The sequence below is a fragment of the Nicotiana sylvestris genome, chromosome 5 (assembly GCF_000393655.2).
Source record: "Nicotiana sylvestris chromosome 5, ASM39365v2, whole genome shotgun sequence".
NCBI lineage: Eukaryota > Viridiplantae > Streptophyta > Magnoliopsida > Solanales > Solanaceae > Nicotiana > Nicotiana sylvestris.
The window spans coordinates 113,819,624-113,825,310 of NC_091061.1; positions in this window are offsets into that span (position 1 = coordinate 113,819,624).

A 5,687-nucleotide genomic window follows, 5' to 3' on the forward strand; every position below is an offset into this window, starting at 1 on the left:
CTTCTGCCCGGGTATAGGCCGGGTCGATGGGGGACCTCGGGGTCGACATCGGGGTTGAGATCAAGCTATCGGGGATAGTCGGGGATGGGATAACAATTGAGGATATAATTAAACAAGTCTCTTCGCAGCCAATACTGAGCAATACGATGAAGAACTAGTAAGAAAGCAATGGAGATTAAGGCGACTTTGGGCCAGCGAGAACAAGCAAGTTAGAAAGAAAAAGAGAGAGAGAGAGAAAGAGAGAGATTATTGCACTTGTGGAGAAATGGAGCAACATCAACCCGTTACAAGGTAGTGTGAGTCCCCTTTATATAGGAGGGGAACTCGGCTACAAGCACATGGGCATTAATTACAAAGTACGGAGATGGGATGGCTTGATGCGATGCCTCAATATAGGCTCTGGATAGGCCGGCCCTGTCAGACTTAGCTGTGTGCCTTGGGAGCTTCCCCCTCTGTCCTGGCTTTGATATCTGGTTTCTCTAAGTCGGGCCTCGACGAGCCCTGAGGTCGGGAACTCGGTCGTGGCCTCACGTCCTCGGGGTCTCGAGGTGTTCTTCCGAGATGACTTGACAGCGAGAAATCAAATCCTCTGATTTTTCCACGTACAGATAGTCTTCGCGTTTTCCATAACGAAGTGATGGGAAATGATTCTAACACTTGACTCCTCAAGCTTCTTACAGTGACGTCATACCGATGATGTGACTCTTGGCGTGAGTTTTATGATAACCGGACATCCACGGGCTCGTGTAATTTTACTTCATTCAATGCACTCCCGATTCCCCCTCTCCAAGGTGAAGGTACCGCCATCTATTCGGTTTTCCAAGGATGCATTAACTGCGTCCATCGGTCAATCTTTCAAAATCTCGACGACCGTGTCGTAATCCCCTATAAATGGGGGTGTTTTGGCGTTGTTTTTCCTATCCCAGTACCTTCGTTGGCTTGCTTGCCTATTCCTTCTTATCATCTTCTTCTATCCTTGAACATCATGTTTGGGGCTCATGGCCTCAAGGCCGTTTGGGGGAGCTTCCTCAGATCGTGTTGTGACCCTTTGTCGGGACTTCCCTTTTTCGATCATAATCGTGTTGTCCTGCTATTGTTGTGGGCGTCGATATGCTGGCCTTTGCTGCTGCTGTTGGCCCAAGGTGATGATGGACGGGGAGTCGGTTCCCCCCTCATGTAGACAGTCATTCGGATTATGCACCACTACTCACTCTCCTACCCAGGCCTGGTGTGGCACTTCATCCCTAGGGTTTTTTCTTTCCCAAGGGATAAAGTGGCACTACCGGCCATTGAGGCTGGGGACCGCCGAATCTTCAACCTTTGGCTTCGGCGGGCCATGTCTCTTTTCTCTGCCTCCTCTGCGTCCCCTCTTTTTCCTCTTCTTCATCTTTTCTGGTGGGAATCCCTTGAGGGATTGAGCTGGGAACCTAGAGTAGGTGGAGGTCGAAGGAATCACCCTCGAGGATGCGTGCTCGAGGGAGCGGTGCTCGAGGATGCTGATATTGGAGATGGATCTTCGAGGGTAGACCGGGCCCTCGGGTTTCATCACATGTATATCCTTCCTTTCCTCTTGTAGATCTCTATAGGCTTTTGTAATTGTTTGTAAGGACCCCTCGAGGGCTGTTGTACACGATTTTTATAAATATGAATATATTTCATTGACTTCTACTTTCAATTCTTGCTTTGTAATTGCATGTTCCCGCGCCCTTCAAGGTTTTTTGAATGTCTCCCTTTATTGTTGACTGCTGGCATTTAACTTGGGCGTGTGCGTTCTTTTCGCTCCTCTACCGATCGACATAGCTCCCTTTCGAACCCATCGTCTTACCTTGGACCAATTCTAAATTGACCCCGATCTCCGAGTTGTATGGGGATAATATATCGAATTTCGGGGCCTTCAGGGATGTTATCCTGAATGAAGGTCAGCTTCGGGTACCTGGGGGTCCCCTTTCGATCTTGACACAGATAGCCTTCTTAAAACGTATAGGATGAACTTCTGCTGAGGAGTTGCCTGTATTCGGGCGCTGCCTTGGACCATCATGGAGCTTTCGTAATCGGAGCTTCTTGTGTTTATTCCTCTTTTTTAGAAAGGGAATCATGAGATCAGGTACTGCCCTACGTCGAGCGATGGCGTCAAAAGCTTCTCGAAGTCCGACTTCTCTTTGGTGGGGATCCTCGGGGTAGAGCGATGCCTTGAGATTGGAGGTAATACGGACAATTTCTCTAATCTTGGCTTCTGGTCAGAGGATGCTTTCAGGACTGGGTGTCACCCCATCGATCTGCATCAAGGTTGTAGGTTTCTCGGGGCTCACTCCAGGTAGGCAAGTTGCCGCTGCCTTTCGCATATATGTGGGGTGGCTTTGGCTTCTTCACAAGACCTCACTATTTTTAGATAGCTGCTCTTCCGCTTTGGCATAGGGTTCTTCATTTCTTCAGGAGCAAAAAGTGTTAGTGCACACCCTTGCTCTGATCTGTTAGTTTTACCATAGTCATGGCAACCACTTTGGGGCCGGGCCGGCAGGGAGTGGGGAGTGCTATTCCCGGCGCTCAGGAACCGCGGGAGTTCGCTATGAAGACAACGTCTTTGATAAGAGGGGAACATATGGAGATGGTGAGAAAATACTGCGGATGGAGTGAGGGGATCGCGCTACAGGTGCTTTCCCCGAACGAGAGTATCATGGACTCTACTGATGGATTGTTGAGTGTATACCTATATCCTTTCGAGTTTGGTCCCCTTGGTAGGGTTGTGCTTGATTTTTGCTTGAAGTATGGGGTTACTTTGGCACAGATACATTCGTCATTTTGGCGAGTGATGCTGATAATGAGGTTTTTTGCTGAGAAGGTCGGGCTTGAATTCACACTTAACTATCTTGTCAGGTTATACCGGCCCTTTTATCACCAGGGCCTGCTAACCCTGAGGTACCGTTAGTCCACGCTTTTTGTAGTTGACAACGAAGAGGATGGGTATCGAGAGTGGGCCGGTTGGTTTATCCAGGTCCGGACAGTCGACATTATCCCCGTGGAGCTTTTGCCATTTCCCAAACGGTGGAATTATGCACGTGAGTGGAGCGTCTGATGCTTTTTCAAATTTTGCCCATAGCGAAAATCAGTTGAATAATAGTGGTTTTCCCTTGTTGCAGCAACTTTATGGATACCGAGCGAAGTCTTTAACCTGCCCGACTGGGTCCGGAAGCTGGTGACTCATTCGACCTACGATGAGAATCGGTGGCGAGCTGTGCTTCGTATCAGATGGGGAGCAAAATACCAAGGTATGTGTGCATGCTGCCTTTGCCTTGGCCTTCGTATATTTGAGGTAACGTTTTCCCCTTTCATTTGTACCGGATTCGCCGCTTGCAGATATCGGGTGATTCCTTGAGATGAGACAGTGCTCTTCCGAAAAGGGGAAGGAGACATCGATTCTCCGAGCAGACGGATGATGGCGATAAGAGGGATCGGCACCCGCGATGTGATGGAGCTTTTAGTGGTGCCGAACGGGCCCGTGTTTCTAAGGAGAGGGAATCGTCCAAGTCTGTTGCTCCCGGAGTATCTCATTTCCGGGCGACAGTTCCTCCGAGTGAATATGCTTTGCCCGAGTTAAGTTATTCTGGGGCCGAAGAGGCAAGATCAATAGGAGTATATTCTGACTTCGAGGAAGTCCGTCGGCTTCACTTCGTGGTGAGTTTAGGCGCAGGTTTCCTGTATTTTGTGTCCTTCTCCCCCTATTGAGCTTTCCTTATGCAGGCCTGCGATAGGCTTATGTCTGAGCTGCTCTATCAAAGGGCCAGGCTTCAAAAAATTCTAGGCTAGGGCGAGTCCCTTAGGCTCCTTAGCGAGGAGAAGGAGGTCGAGTTGCTGCATTGGCGATATGAGGCATACCAGAGCTCGAATTACGAGAGCTATTTGATGGAGCAGGTAACCTTTTGCAACTCGTGCTTTGCTCTCTTTGGCCCTCAAGGTTAACCCCCTTTTTGTTATATTAGCTGCAGAAAAAGATTGAGGCTTTGGAGTACCTCATGGGAGACATCGACTGTATCAGAACTGACTGTGGTGAGCTAAGGGCTCAAGTGCAAGCTCAAGCTTTAGAGGAGACAGGCACCTCGGCTAAGATCCCCGCCTTCGAAGTCCAACTCCACTTGGCTCGTGATAATGCCAAAGTTCAAGCGGATATGTTCGAGAAACTCGAATCTGACTTCTCGAAGATCAGAGTGAGATAATTGATGCCCAGGCTGAAGCGGCACTAAGCCAAACTAAGGTTGATCAGGAGATGGTGATTCGTATGAAAGACACTGCGGACGCTCAAGCCGAGCTGAAGCGAGCCCTAGACCGGGAGAAGAGGATCGAGGAATATGTTCGTTGCAGATCCCGAAGAGAAGTACCCAAAGAGATCGGTGCGAGGGGATTTGTTCTCTTAGAGGAATTGGCTAGAGCAAGGGAGGACGAGCGTGACGCGCGGTCACTTCTTGGTGACGAGGCGAAGAGCGAACCCGAAAAGTTGTAGCCCTTTGGAGCGGAGCTTAGATTTCGCCATTTTGTCGCTTTGTATTTGATAGATGTAGAGCATGCATGTAGATGGAGAGTGCGCCCTTCTTCTTTTTTCTTTGCGTATGTAGGATAAGAGGAAACTTGAAGCTTTATTTCTTCCGTATCTCTTTTCTGTTATTGCTTTTGACCAGGCGGGCTAGTTTCAGTGTTTGGCAAGATCCTCGTAGGTCCGGAATTGATCGGACAGGACCGAGGGCTCTTAAGTGCGATCCTTGATGTGAGCGGGTGTTGAGGCCTCCGTGCTTTGCCCCGCTGTTTAGGCTTAGTCTCCGAGTCAGGCTTTGACTCGAGCTTTCCTGCCCTTAAATCATCTATGCCCGTGCGGGCAGGTAGTAATTGTTCCCATTTCTTGCCCTTAGGCATTTGTTGTTTCGACTATTTTGGGTTCAGTCTTCGAGTCGCGTTGCAATTCAAGGTTCAAATTGACGCTCAAGTTTTATCCTGCCTGCATGGGCGGACGGCGATGGCCTTTTGTGCTTCAGATCGAAGTGACCTTACAGGTAGGTGGCCCAGATGCTCACTCGGCTAGCGATAGTGGCATTTATGTCGTGCCCTTAGGCATATTGTAGTTTAACCATTTCGGGTCCAGTCTCTGAGTCGCGTTGCGACTCGAGGTTCAATTGACCCTCAAGTTTTATCCTACCTGTATGGGCGGACGGCGATGGCCATTTGTGCTTTGGGTCGAAGTGACCTTACAGATGGGTGGCCCGGAAGCTCACTCGACTGGAGATAGTGGCATTTATGTCGGGCCCTTAGGCATATTGTAGTTTAACCATTTCGGGTCCAGTCTCCGAGTCGTGTTGCAACTCGAACTTCAATTGACCCTCATGTTCTTTTCTTGCCTGCATGGGCGGACGGCGATAGTGCCTCTTACGCGGTTTTGGTCATTGAGACCTTTCAATATGTGGCCCGGAGGCTTGCATAGTTAACTATTTTGGATCCGGTTTCCGAATCGGGTTACGATTCGAGCTCATTTTAATCCTCAAGTTGTAAATTTTTTAGCTGGCGACAATGGCTCTTACTCTATTTGGTCGTAGAGACCTTTTAATATGTGGCCCGGAGGCTTGCTTAGTTGGCGACAATGGCTGTTACGCTGTTTTTGCTCGTGGGCTTTTTTTGTAGTATTTGTTTTCCGCTCGTTAAGGTCT